The sequence below is a fragment of the Aedes albopictus genome, chromosome 2 (genome assembly GCF_035046485.1).
Source record: "Aedes albopictus strain Foshan chromosome 2, AalbF5, whole genome shotgun sequence".
Taxonomy (NCBI): Eukaryota; Metazoa; Arthropoda; class Insecta; order Diptera; family Culicidae; genus Aedes; species Aedes albopictus.
This window is the reverse complement of record NC_085137.1, coordinates 457,447,373-457,467,145: the sequence shown is the minus strand read 5'-3', so window position 1 is coordinate 457,467,145 and position 19,773 is coordinate 457,447,373. Positions and strand designations below refer to the sequence as shown.

Genomic DNA, 19,773 nt, shown 5'->3' with positions numbered 1-19,773 from the left:
CATTAGAGACCCTCTTGAACCTTCCGAAAACGCACCTGTAACATCTCCAAATCCCATTGAAAATGCTCTGAAACTTTCTACAGGGCCTTCGAAATCCCCCTCAGACTCCCGAAACACCCCTGAAACCTGCACTCCAAATTGATGTTCCCGAATTCTCACACTTACGGTTCTCGAGTCACCCACATGAGACTTCCAGAATCCACCCTGAAATCCCTTTGCATCCCCTGAGCCCACCCTAAGACACCTTTACATGCCCCTGAGTTCCCCTGGAACCCCACCTGTAGACCCATTAGAACCTCCCCAAAATGCTCCGTGGATCACAAAGCACCCCCTGAAATGCCCCTGAAGCGCCCCTGAGACCCGCTAGAACTCCCTAGGAACCCCCTGAGACTCCTTGAAGCGCGGAGGCCCTCTGGAACACTCCCGAATAGATTCATCTGAAGCCCCCTGATTGCATTAACTTATGCCGCGACGCTACTTAGAAACTCGTATGCCGCAGGAACGATACGCTAAAACCATATTCAGTAGAGATCCAAGAAGGGACCGAGGAGTAGGACTCTAATCGTTCAAGGCGACTAGAAATGATCGGCCCAGGACCGAGATCAGTGGATGCTTCATTCGGCGTAGATTCACCCCTACGAGTAGTAGCCTAAAGCCTGCGCACTTTAGAATCGGTACGCTTTCTACTGGCTGCAAATCAAAAACGGTTTAACCTAGAAAAAAAATGTTGTAAGAAGCAAATGACGCTTATTTATTGTATTTTGTAGGAAAAATATGAAAAAATCAGTTTTTATTTCTTCAAGTTAAAATTTTGACCTGATTGTGAAATTCATGCCATTTTATTCTGCACAAACCAATGATTGTCAATATTTTCAAATTTTATAGCTTACGGGCTGATATTTCCACAAGAAACAAAATTATAGTCATCAAACATATGCTCAAAACAAGTTACGACATTAAACTCTTGACAAATATGGTTCACAAGACCATAATAAACTTATAGCCTTATTGTCCATTCACTCTATATTCAAAACATAATTTTACTCAAACTATTTTTTTATGAAAAAATATTTCCTTCCTTCGTTTTTTGGATCTACAATTCCCCAATTCAAGTGGCCCAACTTAATTCATATAGAAAACTGGATTATTTTTGGAATTATTAGCAGTTTTCCCTCACAGTAGTCGGAAATTAACAGTCATAAGGCTAACTCCTCATAATAAGCCTAAAATAAGATAGTTTTCATGGATAAAACACTGAAAACCATATAGATTATGGAACTATAGATGAGCTTCTATGATCACAAATAAAAAACTTCTGAGTAGATTCAGTTTAATTTAAAAAAATCGTTAGATATTTCACGCCATCAAAACATATCCAATGAATTTCGTCTGCAATAGTCCATACAGCTTTCGAGCCACGATTATTTATATTGTTCTGCATCAAATCATTGGTTTCTTGTATACCAATACTATTCGTATAGTATCCTTCCCGTATGCGTATTTTCCGAACTAAAGTTTATGCGAAAACAACTTTTTTGACCTTAAATATCTATGCAAGTCTTTGATTTTCCATAGAACCCTTCAAAGGCTTACCATACCTATATTGGAAATTTTAAAACACTCATGGAATATTTTACCTCCCTTAATCAACAATCATAATACCAAGAACTATTCTATACTGCGTAATTGGTGGGTTTGATAATTATATATTCCTACACAAATCTTGAATCTGACAATGATTGGTTTTTGCTCAATGTGTGCAGAAGAAACTGGCACTACTTACGAATTCAGATCAATGGTTCATCTAAAAATATAAAAACAGCAAATTTTATATTTTTCCTACAAACTACAATAGATAAGCTTCAATTGCTTCTAACAACACTTTTTTCCAAGTGACACCGTTTTTGAGCGGCAGCCGGTTGAAAGTGTACCGATTCTAAAGTGCGCAGGCTTTATCAAGTATCAAGTAAGTAAGGGAACGTCCATAATTTACGTCACGCTTTTAGGAGGGAGGGGGGGGGGGTTCAGTGTGACAACCAATACAAAAATTTCAGAGGTCTCATATAAAAAGTGTGACAACCAATACAAAAAAATAGAGGTCTCATATAAAATGTTTGACATAGGGGGGAAGGGGGGGGGTTGAAAATGGGCAATTTTTGCGTGACGTAATTTATGGACGATCCCTAACTATGTAATTCTGAACATATCAAACTTTCAAACCTCAGAACATAATCAACCGACTACCACAAAAACAGAGAATTCAGAACAATCATGATACACCAGTTTTCCAAGACCATATTCCACGATCGAAAAGTAAACTAAAATTAAATGAATCGTTTGCTTTCCAAGCCTGAGATTACCAAATTCTTAAACAAAAATCAACATATTTCCAGTCGTTCGCCAAAAACAAAAACGTCTACAATGTAATAAAATGGTACATATTAAGGCATTTGCCTCCGGAGTTATTGGTATTATGTCCTCGATTCCCTTCAAGTAACACTTAGTGAAGTACATAGTCTGTTATCTACTACAGTACGAACCTAAACTCAAGAATTCCTTAGTATCAACTCACAGGTTTCAACATGTTTAGTAATTCTGAAGTTTAAAAAAATTTAGTCTACAACTAGGTCGTATGAGCTTAAATGATAAAAATTATATCTATGATTTACAACAGAATTATGTTTGGGAATAATGAATGCATTTCGACAAATTCCTCTACACTCAGCTGTAAAATTCCCAAACCCCATGATAATCAGTAACCGAACACTTAACTCCTATGTGGTTCATTGAACCGCACGAGAGCAACCACCCACACAACCATAACGGTACACACTCACACATGATTCATCCAGGCATCAAAAGGATCTTTCTTCTATAGACTCACCTCTCTTCGTTGCACCGCATTCCGTTTCCACCGAAGAAAAACGTCCACCGCAAAACACGAACACCGAGTTCAGTAGTAGGAAGGATATCCTCTCTACTACTGGCTACTATAGCTCGGATCGACCTTCATTCGTCGCGTACATACGGATACGTGTGCGAAAGCGAGAGATGTACATATCTTCTTTCTAACGAACGTTTGTCCCACTTTTCCAGGGAAATTACACACCCGCCAAGAGGAGAAGGTTGTTATCTTTCGATTTGCACATTTTAGCCCGAAAAGGGCAAATTTTTCCCATCACTTGCACGCAGATGAGTTTCACGGGTCGCCTGGCGGCACTTTCACTTTAATGCACCGAGTGCAAAGTAGGCGGTATAAAGCAGCTGCTGGAACATTTACTTCCCTACAAAAGGAATGCGTTGGGGTGAATCTCCTCCATCAGAGCCTACTACGATTCTGTAAAGGTGACACCGCGGTGCCGACAATCGCGACTACTACGATACGGTTATTGTTGTGCGTTAGATTATCTCAGTGCAATCGAAGGGCACGGTGTTCCTCAGACCGTTAATGTAAAAGAAAAATCCCCGTCCAATTGGTGCTCGCTAATCGTTTGAAATGACCAGTGCTGAAGAAGTCATTTCGACATACCTAGTTTCATCAGCTACAGCTCATTTCAGAATCTGAATCTGAATATATGGTATATGAACAACTTATGCGGCTCTATCAGCTCTACAAGAAAGTCACGGAAAACTCGCAATATTTAGGGTACATTTCCTCCACCACCTTCAAATAATGCCAATTGATATTCATCATGAATATCAATTGGCTTTTTTCGAAGATAGTCGATGACATTGATTTTAAATTTTAAAGTGAGAGCGGGTTTCCGTGACTTTCTTTTAGAGGTGGTCGAGCTGCTCAAGTTTTTCATATATGTACCATACAGGGGACAGAAAAAATGATCGGGACAGGCAAAATTTTCACTTGTCAAAAAATGCTCAACTAGCTTAGAATATTTACCTAAAAATGCATCAAAAATTCTCAAATTTTCACTGTAAGTTGATCAACTAGTTATGTATCAGTAGTCCAAATTTGGAAAAGATTCGGCTATTCTGCACGAAGTTAAAAAGATTCTTGAAAAAGACATAATTATCCGATAGCCAACTTTGAGCTGCTATATCTCCGGATTCAATGAACCGAATGCAATGAAATTTTAACCATTCATGACTTATACAGGGTGTTAGGTTCATGAGTGCAAACTTTTTAAAGGGTGATAAAGGCCCATAAATGGTGAAAAAAATTGTTCTACGCATATGGTCAAATCTCAACCATTACGTAGATATTGAACTCCCCATGTTTTTGACTCTTATTGCCTTAACTGGCTATAGCTTTAAAATGGTCAAACTTATCGCAGTTGTTTACCCTTATTCGAAAAATTTTTGAATTTTCTATCAAATTGCATCTTTGAACCGATTGGTTTAGTTAAATAACTAATTTTTCTAGAGCAAATGGCTCAAAAGTAGTGTGTTTTAATTTGTTTTTGCCAATTATCTTTGAAAAAAGCGTAATTATTTAAAATTCTTTCTTTGGCAAAGTTGTGCTTCCTGTTCTACTCTACAATTCGTTATTTGACATCAAACTTCTATTTCTCATCTTTTTCTTGCAATTTCGATTTAAACGTCGCATGTTAGATCATAAATTTGCAATCGTCATGGTAAGCACTTTTTTGCGCACTGTGCCGCACATTTCAATCAAAATTGCAAGAAAACGATAAGAGTTAGAAGTTTGGCGTCAAATAACGAAATGTAGAGTGGAACAGAGGCCACAACTTTGCCAAAGAAAGAATTTTAATTTATAACGTATGTTTCAAAGATAATTCACATAAACAAATTAAAACACACTTTTTTAAGCTATTTTGCTCTAGAAAACTTAGTTATTTAACTAAACCAATCGATTGAAAGATGCCATTTGATAGAAAATTCAATAGTCTTTCGAAGGGTAAAAAAACTGCGATGACAATTTTAAAGTTATAGCCAGTTAAGGCAATAAGAGACAAAAACATGGGGAGTTCAATAACTACGTAACGGTTGAGATTTGACCATATGCGTAGAACAATTTTTGCTCCTCTATCACCCTTTAAAAAGTTTGCACTCATGAACCTAACACCCTGCACGCTATGTCTGAGCCAGAAGATTATAAAAATTGATTGTACATCGGGTTTTTTTCCACCAAACATCAGTATTCATGCTATATTTTCATTTGCAGAAGGTTTCAAAATATTCTATCGGTGAAAATTTTTCCATACATTTTCTATGGGAGAGAAATTGGTCGTAAATGTGAATTTCATGCAAACTTGTATGAAAAACAGCTAAAAAGATGAAAAAATCAAAATTTCCCCGATGAAATATTTTAACAGTTTATGCATATGATAATATAGCACGAATTTTGATATTCTGTGGAAAGAAACCCGATGTACATTCATTTTTTATAATTTGCTAGTTCAGACATAGCGTGCCCTGTATAATGAACTCTGAAAAACATTTGACTTAACTTGAAATTTTTAAACAGAGAAAAAGTTATAGCAATTTTAATGTTTTTTCACGATTTTTCAGTAAATTGGTCCGTTTTTAATATGCATTCCATTACTTTTGCAATTTATTGACGGCTATGTTGTTACTTTCCTTCAAAACACTTTTATATATAAGTCAATTAGAGGGAAATAAAATGATCTATAATTTGCATCTTGAATATTGAAACGATGGTAAAATTTTGTATAACTTGATGTCTTATTAGAAAAATAATCTGATCGTTATAATTTTCTTCCGTGTTAAAAATTTCGAGTTTCACAGGTTTTTCACAGCTCTTTATAAAAGTCATGAATGGTGAAAATTTCATTGCATTTGGTTCATTGAATCCGGAGATATAACAGCTCAAAGTTCGATATCGGATAATTTTACCTTTTTCAAGAATCTTTATAACTTTGTTGACCCGATCTTTTCCAAATTTGGACCACTGATACACAACTAGTTGATGAACTTACAGTGAAAATTTGAGAATATTTGATGCACTTTTCGGAAAGTTACAGCTAGTTAAACATTTAGTCTATCCCCTGTATGTTCAGGTTCAGCTTCTGAAATGAGCTGTGGGGCTGTTCATAAACCACGTAGACCAAAATTTGGCCATCTCAGACCCCCTCCCCCTCCCCCCTCGTAGACTTTCGTCCATACAAAAATTTTGAAATTTGTATGGAGCGAAGACTTTGGTCAGACCCCCCCTCCCCCTCTCCCCAAAAAGTCTACGTGGTTTATGAACGGCCCCTGTAGGTGATTGAATCTAGATATGTCACAATGATATTTTCTGTACTGGGCAATGACTATCCTGCATGTCTGGGCAAAATATTTTTAAAAACAATCGTGACGCCCCTTAAAATCCTCTGTAACATGTTGAAATGTCCTTGATTCTCTTTGAGCTCACTTGTAACGCCCATAAACCCCGAAAAACACTCTGAAACCCGAGCAGAAGAGAAAAACAACAGCATAACAAAATGCGTTATTTTGGCAAAATAACTGCATAACGGAATTAGTAATTTTCATGTTATTAACATAACATATTGAGTTATAAACTTGGCTGTCATAAGCGGCAAAATAACAAGTCACATAACAAAAATTTGTTCCTGAAAAATCAATTTAATAGCATGTTTTGTTAGTGGCAATAACAACTTAATAGCAGTGAATTTGGGAAATATTTCAATAACAAATTTTGATATTAAAAAGTTATGTTTCGAAAGCAAAATTAGGGTAAAAACTAACTTTTTTACTCATTTTTGGGTAATTATTTTAAGTGTGTTATTCTATTTTTAGAAAATAACAGGTCACATAAAAAAAATTCGAATTCATTATAAAACTTACAAACATGGACGGGATTTGAACCTCCAATCCTGCTATCGTAAATTTTCAGTCGCCTTTACCAATGAGGCTATCACAGCACTTGCAGTGAGGGACGATAGAAGCTTTACTGGTTCTACGTATTGCCAGTTTCCCCATTCCCCCATTTCATGTTTGCCAGTCGCAGGACAAAAATAGACAGAGATTTGAATGCAAGATCAAACAATGAACCTCTCTCTCTTACCAACAGCGCTATCGCGGTGCGCAGACATGTGCACTGTAACACTAATAACAGTGGTGGCGTTCGCATGGCCCGTCGTCGACTGTTTCGGAACAAAGAGAACGACGAAAAAGTTGCTAGTCGACTATTTATGATTGAGCTTCGTCATGGGGTGCATTTTGGTGGTGACAAAGATTCTTTCCAGACGGAGATGATTTTTTTTATTTTTTGTTTTGTTCGCGTTGTGAGAACGGCGATTATACACGTACCTACGTGAGCGAAGGTAAAAGGTAATTATATCATATGCCGATATGATTACTTCTGCAGATGCTGTTTAGTTTTATTCTGTTTTAGATTATTTTTAGTAATGAAAAAAGATATTTATGACATAATGTCAAACAATATGATCGAATAATAATAGATCGAAAGAAAAAAGTTATAATAGACAAATGCAATCATCAATTGAGCAGAATTGTCTGTATAGGTGACATTTTTATTGATTAGAATTATTTAGTAGGTACCATATTTGCTATCTCCAATCTCACTAACATTCATTACTTCGTAATACATAGTCTGTTCGGTACTTTTTGACGTTATAATTAGAGGTTAGAATAGCAGTACTGTTAAAATGACATATAAATTCAACTAAGTTTACTCAATTTTGAGATAAAAAAAACTCATTTGCAGATGTATCACTTTTTGAAGGTAAAATTTTACTTAACCTATAAGAATTGGGAATCGTAGAAAAGTGATAGGAATTTGGCACCGTAACGGGACTGGGATATTGAAAGAAGGAAATTAACACAAAGATAAACATATCAATAGCTATGATGCTATATTTACCCAAAACTCAAATTATAGCAATGAATAAAATAAAAAATACGGAAGAGTCTGATGAAATTTCTAGAAGTTGCAATGCCTTTATTTTTTACTTCATAATATGAAACAGCAGACAATAAAATAAAGAAGGTAAACTATGTAATGGTTATATCTGCGATGAATTTTCTCCGATTTTGACAATATTGATCTCATGTGATCCAGATTTATTTTTTCCATCAACAACAAATCCGACTGAACCGATCTGGTCATCGTGAGTTAAGAAAAAACCCGAATTGCCATACACGCGGAATTTTCCATAGACCAGCTGCAATTGGCTTCTTTAGTGGTGTTGAGATAATTCCATATTCACAATCTACATGCCAAACTGAGCCGACATCCAAATTTTCATGAACTTTGGTGCCCGGGAACCTATTTAAAAATCGATTTAAAGTTTGTATGGGAGCGATTTGTCGAATCACCCCTCGTCGCATTTCGTGCTGGGCGGAGCTGTCAAGCAGTTGCCCAGCTGTCAAAAGGTGATTTCAAAAAATCTTTTTGTAATTGAGTTTAGGTATCAAAATAAAGTTTTAAAAATCTGAAAAAAATCATTCTGGCTTAAAAAAAGGTGCTCTTTCGAATAAAATCAAAAAATCAATATATTATTCTTAATTTGAAAACCCAATTGGTGATTGGTACAAATTAAGTACCTTACCAAGAAAAAAATGTTAAATTTAAATTTATACGTTCAATATGTAGTCCGTCCAAAGTCTTACACCGTACATCAAACCGTTTTTAATTAGATTTTGTTTTAGATTTTATAGAGGCATTTTAAAATCTTCTCCTGTGTGGTAGGGATAGGATTTTTCAAAACACCATCGTTCTTCTTCTTCTTCTTCATGCACCATCAAATCACCAATAGCATATCTGCCCAGCCTAGGCCCAAAGTATTGACTTCAAAGTAATCATTACGAAGCATTAATGGCAATTTCTTGATTTTGCTTTGGCTGACCAAGCCAAGGTTGACCGTAGCATTTTCATAATTCAAATCTCAATTTGTTCATCGAGCACATGTTCTGTTGTGCTGCACGTGGATGTCAAAGCGTTTTCAACAGTGTAATTACGAAGCATGTTTCACGAGAGACCATATCTTTTCAATACGCTAACTCCACAACAACGCCGATATTACTGCGCCACTTGGGCAGTGGCTGGTATTTTGGGTTTTTTTCAGCTACAACTCAGTCAATTTCAGAAATTTAGCAAAACCTCGCGCCGCCCAGCAGGGACTTTGTTTTGTACACATTACAGCACCTCCATGTCACGTAATATACCACACCTCTTATCAAATGTGATACCGTAAGCGTACCATACTTTGCGCACCTAGGGCCTAACTTTGCGCACTTTTCAAAAAATCGTTAAATAGTTTTTCTGGTGCATTATGCAAACTTTTTCCCACGGAATACTAGCTAATGATATGGGGCATGCACTTTGTCTCAGTTTGGATGTAATGATAAATGGAAGAGGAAGACAAATTGATGAGTGAATATGCAGTTGCTTTCCCTAAAATGCTGTAAATAACGTTGTAGAATGACGTAGGTTTTGTTTCAAAATTTGTTTTAGTTTAGATAGCAATACCATAAAGTATTTGTGCACTCTCAATAATACAATAATAACCAAACTTGTTCCACAACAGAATGTAATATTGAAATGTTATTTAAGGGCTGCATAGCAATTGCTTGGTCATAACAAAATAAGATTGTCCAACAAAACATGTTATGGAAACGTAATGCCTTGATAATTCAATAATAACAAAACAAGATATAAAAACAGGTTTTGTGATTTCGTAGTTATTAATATGATATTCCCCTCTGCTCGGGAAATCTCATAAAACCGCCAGAGACGTCTCTGAAATTCCACTTAAAGCCCCCTGATACTCTCCCGAGATCCACTTAAATACCGCTGAAATCTCCTCAAATTGCTTGAGATTCTCCAAAACGCCAATGCCCTCTGAGATGCCCAATGCCCAACGGATTTTGGTGAAATTTTCACAATTTCTCGAAGAAGTATTCTAGTTTAGCATTTCGGGGACATAGATATCTGGTCCATATGCTTCCGGAGTTATTCTGGAATGTCTTGGGGTACCAGAATTAGGCACATGCTTTGCACAACGTGTACCTTAAGCACGCGATGAGATAGAATAGTTTCTTCAGTAAATTAATTCAGCAGGCTAACTGACTGCTATCTGACAATGGCGACCTAGGTTCGAGACTCGTCCGCTAGACGGTGCCAGTGTCCAAAAAGTGGGTAATCCAAAAATACCCCCATAGATTCCTCTAGATATTTCAAGGGATTCCTTGATTCCTTGAGATACGCTCAAGGACTTGACTAGGAATCCATGCAGGGATTTCTCAATGAAATTATCCAAGAATTCGTCAGTATAACGAGGAGTTTATTCGGAAGTACTTCTAGGGGTTTCATAAAAGGTTCATCCAGGGATTCCTCCAGGAATCCCGTACCGCCAAATATCTATCCAAGAACTCCTGTAGCGATTACTCCAGACGTTCTTCAGGAGATTCTTCCAAAAATTTCACCATAGATTCCTCCAGCAATTTCTCCTGGGATTCACCCAGGAATTCTTGTAAAATGTTTTCCTCAGGGATTCCCCCAGGTATTCCTCCAGAAAAACCACAAGGGATTCATCCAAAAATTCGCCTAGGGATTTTAGTTAGTTCCTTAAAGGATTTCTTCATGCACTTATTTAGAAATTCCACAAGGATTTCTTCTGGGTGTTTATCCAAGATTTCCTTTATGAATTTTGCCAGGATTTCCAGGGTTTGCCAGATTTCTCCATGGATTCCTCTAGGGATTTCATTAGTAATTCCTCCAGGCATTCTCTCAGGTACCCTGTAGGAATTTCTCCAAGGGTTTAACCAGGATTTTTTCCTTAAATGTCAGATATTCCTCCCGAAATTCCACCAGAGATTTACCCAGGAATTCATCTTGGGGTTTTCCATGGGTTTTTCTGGAGATTTCTCCAAAAATTTCTCTGGTAATTCCACGAAGAATTTATCCTGTAATTCCTCTAGGGTTTTGTTCAGGGATTCTCCAGTAAATTCCTTCAGGAATTCCTCTAGAGATCAATCCAGGAAATTCTCCAGAAGTTTCACTGGTAATTTCTCTAGAAGTCTCTCAAGGATTTTCACCTAGGATTCCTGTAGGTATTGCTCCTGGAATTCCTCAAGGGATTTATCAAAGAATTCCTCCAGGGACTTCTACTTGGATTTTTTCCGGGAAGTCCTATAGGGATTGCCGTGCTTCAGTTACTGGCATCGTTACTCCCACCCAGGCAACCAGGATGCACGCATCACACCGTATAAAATATTTTTAGTTACTATCGCATACATGTACAGCGGAGGGACAATTTTCATCGTATACGATGCTATTTGTTTGAACTATCTGCAATATATCTTGTAAAGTGGCGCTAGCTATAAAGTTGTAGTGAAAATTTAGCAGAAAATCTTGCTCCATCGTTTTGGCTTCACATACCTACTCTGTTCAATTCGCAAAGCATATTCAAGTAAACGAAGTACAATTCAACAAACCTTGAGGTGAGATAGAATGTCATGATAACGAATCAGTCAGTTCCATAAATTGTGTGTTGCACTTAAAAAATGCGGCTCGTCAATCCAATGGTCATTAGTTCGACGCTGAGGTGACAAGAACTGTTCTTTTTTTTGCGAATATTTATTATCAACTCGCATAAGACGCTACATTACATCGCAATAATGCACATTGTTTATCGCATAAGATATCGCTTCAAGTCATGGAGTGTTATTATTGCCCCACCAATGTACGCATACTTATCCCTTCCACTTTTATACGCATAAGGTACTTTTGCTGCATTTTATGCGATGTAACTTCCCGTATAAGAGTACGTATAACATGGTCATAGACTTCGTTATACGTGTAAATTGGTTGTCTAGGCAGTATCATGTCTGCGACACACAACATGGCATGGTTACGGCTTTGAGTACTTTGATAAGTAAAACGAAAAGCCTGCAGAAACGCGCAGCAGCCTCGGGCAGTTTGAGTCGATATATATTTCGATCAGATGTTGGTATATTTTCACTGGTATACTGATGATAACTACGCAGATCTCATTTGACTTTAAGACAAACCGGATTGACTCCGGAACCATGTTGACCAGGTTCGGAATCCTAAACTAGAAGAGCACAAAAAAATAAGTTCATTTTTGTGCTTTTCCGAAGGTGAAAAATGTATGTTGGCTGGATGAAGGTTAATCCCTTTAAGGCCATCTGATACACCTAGGAAAGCCCTTGAAACCCCATTCAAACATCCCTGAAACCCTGTTGAACGCTCTGAAAAGTTCTGAAAGCTGGGGGTTTCAACCTGAAACCTTGGAAACCCCTGAAACTTTATCTCTTGTCATTTATCTATTGTAGCGCCACTAAGTTCCATGCCACTCACCAAGACTTTTTCAAAACCCTAAGAAACAACTTGAAATCCCCTGGGAACCTTGCCTTAAAATTCACCCTGACATCCTATTTTTCCTCTTGATTCTAGAACCTTCTGGAAGGATAACTTTTAGAAGTCTCCTTAGAAACTGTTATCGAAGCATGTATAAAATGTTTCACATGAAATTTGGCATTTTTTAGAAGCGCCAGAAGGTATAAACAAGGCTAAATAACTGTTGTAGAGTTCTAGTCAGGGATGCCAGATGTGAAGACATGTCTTCAAACTGAAGACATTTGAACTTCTGCGAAGACATTTATTTTTGTGAACACATATTTAGGCTAAAAAAATATGTATGTTGTTTATCGAAAGCAATAATTCAAACATAAAAACAGTTTCTGATAAAATGCGTGTAAATTTTTGTCGATAAAAACTGAGAAATTCCAAACTTTGTGGTCTTCATATTAGCGTTCTATGAAAATCTTTAAAAAACAGATATTCTTTTTAAAAGTTAAAAACAATTATTTTTTTTAATTCCCAACAGAACTTTGTTTAAATTTCAGACTGGAGCTTTATCTATATTTGTCCAAGAATAATTGTTAAGATTTCTCCAGGAGTTCCACGGGAATTCCTCCAGGGCTTCCCCGGGAATTCCTCAAGGACTTCCTCGGGAATTCCTCCAGGAATTCCTCGGGTATTCCTCAGGAGATTTTCGGACATATCTCCAGGAGTTCTTCGGCAATTCTTTCATGATTTCTTTGGGAATTTCTCAAGGAGTGTTTTTTGGGAAATCCTCCAAAAGTTACTCGAGCATTTCTCCAGCAATATCTCGGGAATACCTCCAGAAGTTCGGAAATATTTCTCCAGCGTTTTCTAGGGGATTCTTCAAGGAGTTCCTCGAGAAATTCTCGAAAACTTCACTGAGAATTCGTCCAGCATTTTTCTGGAATTTCCCAACAGATTCTCGGGAAATCCTCCAGGATTTTGTCAGAAGTCATCTGAATGTTCCCTATGAATGCCCCCCGGAAATCCTCAGGAATTTCCGAGGTACTCCTGTAATAAGTTCCGGGAAACTTAGAAGAATTCTCGAGGAGCTCCTGGGAAAAAAATCGAGGACCTCTTGAATGAATTCCAGAGTAACTCCTAGAAGGGTTACTCAACTAACATTTATTTTGAATGTAAACGTCAACAAAACGTCCTCAATATGGCTTGATGCTGAGTTACTGTGTTGTACATATGGGCGGAAGCTTCTATTCAAGCCCTATACCAATGAATTTGGTGAACTTAATCCACGGCGAGTAGCTTCTATGCCACCAAGTCATAGCTCTTTTCTCGGCTCCTATGTAACCACTAACTGAATAACATCTTGAGAAGGCGCTTTTTCAGTTAAATAATAGTTGTTCGGCATCCCCAAATAGATCGATTTAATATGATAAGGTTATGGATACCGTGACGCAATATAAGTAGATCTGGAATTATCGCTTTGAAAATTTAATGATTAAAGTACTTGCCGCTACTTGGAATCGAACTTCCGATCTCCGTATCCACTGGTCCCGCTGCCACACTGCTATATATAAATAACATAGAAAATAGCCCGTTTTTTTTACTACAGACAAGGCTTCATAATTGGGCCACAAGAAACCTTACCCAACTTCATCTTGCTGCAAACCTTGTGAAATGTCAAACGCAATAATGTTTACATTGTACAAGCTGTGTGGTTGCAACAACAGGTTCTTAGTCATAGCTTCTACAGGGGATGGCCAAAATGTTTGGGATAGGCAACTTTTTTTTCTCTCACAAAAAAGTTCAACAAGCTATAACTTTTCATAGAGCGCATCAAAAAATCTTAAATTTTGAGTGTTTGTCAACCTATTATGTGTGCATCATTGGTACAAATTTGGGCTCGATTGATCAATATTTCGCAAAGTTAGAACCGTTCGGGTAAAACACTATTTTTCAAACAACTCATTTTTGAGGTGTCATATCTCGGAAACCAGTGAACCGAATTGAATGAAATTTTGAACGTACACTAACAATATGTAAATGCTTCACACACTTTTAAAACATAGGTACTTTATAAACGTTGAAAAAAGTTATCATGGATTGACACTTTTTGGATTTTTCTCGAAAAAAAAGTAATTTTTTTACATCAATGTCAATAAATTTTAGTGTTGATATCCAAATATTTTCCACTTGTGTTCTCAAGTTATCTCTAATTAGATATATTGGAGCCTATTTAGATAGAAGGAAGAACACATTTAGTATTTTTCGTGTGGTATTGTAAATTTGACTTATTTTCCTCTATATGGGTAAAAATTTCAATCCGGTATAACTTAATTCGCCGTGAGAAAATATTACATTTTATAACGTCGTAGGAAGCATCAATATATTGTTGATAAACGTTAAAAAAATCATTCAATTCGGTTCACTGGTTTCCGAGATATGACACCTCAAAAATCAGTTGTCTAAATAATAGTGTTTTACCCGAACGGTTCTAACTTCGCGAAAAATTATTCAATCGAGCCCAAATTTGTACCAACGATGCACATATAATAGGCTGACAAACAGTCAAAATTTGAGATTTTTTTAAGCACTCTATGAAAAGTTACAGCATGTTGAATTTTTTTGTGGGAGAAAAAAAGTTGCCTATCCCAAACATTTTGGCCATCCCCTGTAGCTGTAAAAGTGTTCTTTAAACAGCTACGAAGCGCTGCTGTTCTGTGTATTTGGCAACATTACAAAACGTACTGTATAAAAGCTGCTGTTTTATTGGCTGGTACTCTTATTAGATTTGCACATCTTCCGGCAACTTTTCCGGAGTTGGCTTGAAGCGCAATAGAAGCAACCCAAATAATTTCACAGCACAGAGATGGATAGCTGTAAATTATTTATGCAGTAGCTGTATATCCCGCTTAAAGATTGTTTTTAAAATAATGTTTACATCCGACAAGCCGTGTTGGTATACCTACAGTTTATTAATTACAGCTTCTAGCTGTAATGATATCGCATAACGGCCTTCAAAGCGCTGCTTGTTTGTAGATTTGTCGGTATTACGAATTGTACTGTATGGTAGCAGCTGTTTTTTTAGTGGGGACTTGTACTAATTTACACATCTTCCGGGAAATCTCCAGGAGCTGTAATAGAGTGCAGTAAAGTGACAAGTGATTGATTTCTTAAAACCGAGTTTGGTAGCTGTATGGTGCTTGTTTTGCAGCAGGGTATTAGCTTATGGTATATATTTGACCAGCTTACCTTTTATTCAGCGTTGACTGCTTCAATTCAATGGTTACACAACAGAAAGCAAATGACTGAAGCTTATAGCGCTGAAAATGTTAGTTGGGATCCGTTCCCAAGAACCCTCTGTAGTAATTTTCGAAGAACTCTTTGAGAAACTCCCGAGGAACCCCTGGAGGAATCCCTGAGAAACTTTTGGAGCAATTCCCGTGGAGCTCCGGGAGAAATTCTCGACGAACTCCTAGAGGAGTCCCTGAAGAATTCCCGAGGAACTCCTGAAGGATTTCAAAAGAAACTTCTGGATGAATTTCAAAGGATCTCCTAGTGAAATGCCCGAGGCATACTTGGAGGCATACCCGAGAATCTTTTGGAGGAATGTTCAAGGAACTGCTGGAGGAACTTCAGAAACGATTCCCGAAGAACTCCTGGAGGAATTCCCGACAAACTCCAGAGGGCTTCCCGAAGAACCATTGGAGGAATTCCCAAGAAACTCGTGAAGTACTTCCTTAAGGAATTTCTGATAAACTTCTGGAGAAATTCCCGAGGAACCCGTGGAGGAATTTTCGAGGATCTCCAGGAGCAATTTCCGAGGATTTTTTGGAGAAATTCTCAAAAAAACTTCTGGAGGAATTCCCAAGGAACGTCTGGAGAAATTTTTGTGGAACTCGTGGAAATGTACCCAAGAAAGTTCTTTACGAATTTTCGGGAAAACCCTGGAAAAAAACCAGGAAAATCCAGGAGAGAATCATGCATTATTGCTGCAGGACTCCTTGATGAACTGCTGGATAAATTTGGTGGAAATCGGAAGAAATTTTCAAATAATGTAAGTAGTCGTTTCCATGAAAATCTTACCACAAATACTGCAGAAATCCTTGAGAAGTTTCTGAACGGGTTTCCGTGGTATTCATTGGGAAACCTGAAGGGATTCTCGAGAAATTCCTGGAGAAAATCTCGGTAATTCCTGGAAAAACTCCCGTGGAACTCTTAGAGGAATTTATGCAGAAATCCTGGAGAAATTCCCTAAGAACTCCAAGAGGATTTTTCGGGGACTTCTGGAGAAGTTACCCGGAAACTCATGAAACGATTCCCACGGTACTCCTGGAGGACTTTCCGGTGAACTGAGGAAATTTTCGGGAAACTGCTGGAGTAATTTCGGTGCAATTGCTGGAAATATCTCAGAGCAATTCTAGAAGTATTCCCGGGGAAATCTTGGAAATTCTAAGGGAACTCCTGGAGGAAATTTTAGAAACAGTTCTCAGATGTATCCCAGAAAGAATTCTTGGAAACCAGATATAAGGTATCAAAAGGCCGGAAATTTTTACCGAAATCTCAACTACTGAGCGTTCGGTGATGGATTTTTACTTAACTTCTGTAAAAATTACCAAATTTTGGTCAAAAATTACCGTTTGTCTGTCAAACTCAAACGATGTTCGGTATAAGCTGCTAACTGTAACGATTTTTTTCGGTAATAAAAAAAAGTGTATTACTAAATAAATATTTTCTGAAATAAAGTGAAGTTGTCTTCCTAACTATCCATGATATTGTCATGGAAATCACTGCAGGAATTCCCATGAATGCAACCAGGTTTTATACGGAATGTTCACCAAAATTTCCCGGAATGCCGTCAGAGTTTCCTTTGAGATTACCTTCAACATTTACTTGAGTTTTGTATCTACAATTCAGAATATGTTCTAAATCCCCTTTTAGCGAAGTGTGAAGACATTTGAAAATTTCACCTGGCCTTCGTGGTTATAATACATAAAATGGAGAAATAAAATGGAGAAAAGAATCTAGAAACTTCTACATGAACTGATCGATTTATGCAGCAACGCATTGATTTAGCAATCCTCCGTTTGGACACAATTAACCACTTCGGTTGTTAGAATTCGGTGGCGAAGAAAGAGTAGTCTTCCGAGATTTTAAATATCAGCGTGTATTTGGAGATATTTTAATATCCTGCATGAAATTTTGCGATTATAAGACTCATATTTTTGTTTGTTTAGTTGCTACTCACGTTTAGTCAATCTTCGTGTTCTTTGTCCCTCCTATGTCCAAAATCGGTCCAAAATCCCTGACTAGCGTTGTGAGGTCTGATAGCATGTTATTTAATAAATATTTTATCCAATTCAAGCATAGTTTGTCTCAATTACCTGTAGGTCTTCGTGTTGAAATTAGATATTGATTTAGGTTAGCTTTAGTCTTAATTTGTGTCGCACGAAATTGTACGCTAAATCGAGGAAAAAAGGATAATTTTATATATATTCACATAGTATTAAGCTCAATTCACCTTTTAGTATATAATGACTTAGTTTAAGCAAACTTTTAATTATTAATTATTAAGAAGTAAACTATCAAACTTTAGCTTTAGAGATTGCATGTGTCTTCAATGACTTAGCTATTCACTCCTGCTGGCTTGTTTACATTTTTACCTCTCCCTCAATCCATCTCTATGAACAATAGTCCCTATGCATCGTCATCCATCGGCGCACGGCCACTCCGTAGATGGGGGTACGATCAATAGGAGCGATACAACACCGTGGGGTTGTAACATCGGTTTTGTTCACCTCCTTTTGATATTGCGAATTCCTATATTGCGAAGTCCAGTAACAAACACTTAATTTTTCAGTCGAATCATTACTTTATCAAACAATTCAGATAAAGTAAACACCAATCTTTCGGATAGTGAAATTGGTTTGCTGGATTTCGTAAATAGACCCCAGACCTATTTGGCCCTTTTTAAATGTTGCTCCAAAATTCTAACCAGACACGCATGAATATCATAGAAAAAGATAGTTGAGTAGAGCACCGATCAGATTGAGAGTTTTATTTTTAAATCAACGGTCTATGGAGCACCGTGAATCATACAGTATGCTTACCCCTCTACAGGAGATTTCCCATCGACGACGACGACGGGGGTGGAAGGGAAATCACGTCACTCCACTCTCCCATTTGCACAATATTTACACATGGTTTGATATATGTTTTGCCAGGCAGGCGGCTAGCACACCATCAAAGGCTCTGCTGAGTCGTTGAAGCGTACACGCGATACTCCCGCGGATACACTCTTCCTGTCGCACCTTTATCGGGCGCTAAATACATCAATTTTCCATCACCGTACCTAGATTAATCACTTTTTCCTCCACGACCGACGACGACGAGCGCCATCCCTTCTGCGTTTTAGACATTCGTCACTTCTCGTTGACGGAGCGCCCTTTTTATTGCTGCTCGGTGGAGTCACTCACTGACAAATCGCGTTGCTTTATCCTTCCGCGGACGACTTGAAACTTGCTTTTTCATTTGGCCGAATTGTAAGGACCGCAACCGAGACGAATCCTTGTCAGAAATATCCAGTGCTTCTGTCACGACTCACTTCACCTCCCTTTTTTTACACACTGAGGACCTTCACCACACTCTCACTTTGCCACCCACTTTTCTCCTTCCATTATCCTCTAAACCACCTCGAAATTCCTTCAGACTCGTTTGCCACTTTTGTCCGACCGATTTTATCCTCCGACACAAAGCAGCTCGCACTTAATAATCACATTCATTTTTCCCACAAACGAAACTAATCGCACCTCCAATTATAACTCAATCAGGGCCCCCATAAAACCACCATCCCCAATTGAGTGTCAAAAGAGTGCAGGAAAAAGAAAAAATGCTGTCTCGCGACACACACCGCTGTTTAACAGTGAAAAACCACCCGAACGAACGGTGTCTGATGAGTCTGACGCAGCCAGAAGAAAACTGAAAATGGGACATTTTCCCAACCTGGACCGACCGGAGTGGGAAAAGTTTCGATTTTTCTCCCGCGCCATTCACGGAGAGAGCGAGCTCCGTAACATTACGCGAAAGGGATCCCAATGCCAATGAAAAACCGGTGGCGGTGGCGCTCTCCCACTCTCCGAGCAGGCTAGTTTTCCACATCTCACTCACATTTTCGTCGATGCGCGACATCACGACCACCAACGCGGGAATGTTTTCATTTTCCCGTGGATTTTCACCCACCGACCGTCCGGAAAATGCGACGACACAAACACATGTCTGTCTCGTTGAGAGTCTCTCAACACTCGCCGGAGATGAATAATTTATCAGCTCAAGCGAGCGAAAGGGGAGAGAGTGCCGGAGATAAAGGTTTCTTGGAGTTTTCCTTTAGGCGCAGAAAAAAATGTCCACTTCAAACGGTTTTTCCTTATTTCCCCCCATTCCGTTGAACAATGCGAAAGCCGTACGGCGGAAAAGTGTAAACGCGACTTAGGGTGGGCGTCCCA

General features: G+C 38.1%; 1 protein-coding gene across 4 annotated transcripts in view; it reads right to left on the bottom strand.

The window, feature by feature from the left end:
- Positions 1-19,328, bottom strand: part of LOC109418956 (mediator of RNA polymerase II transcription subunit 15) — a 566,077-nt gene extending 546,749 nt beyond the window's left edge. Inside the window, exons 1-2 of one of the 4 annotated variants that reach the window (XM_029877721.2) lie at positions 18,382-19,328; positions 2,885-3,375 (exon numbers count right to left, since the gene is read on the bottom strand). The gene's annotated coding sequence lies outside the window, so the exon portion shown is untranslated. The remainder of the gene's footprint in view (positions 1-2,884; positions 3,376-18,381) is intronic. The other 3 variants (XM_062853939.1, XM_029877722.2, XM_062853940.1) reach the window with 3 other exon arrangements.
- Positions 19,329-19,773: the final 445 nt, after the last annotated feature.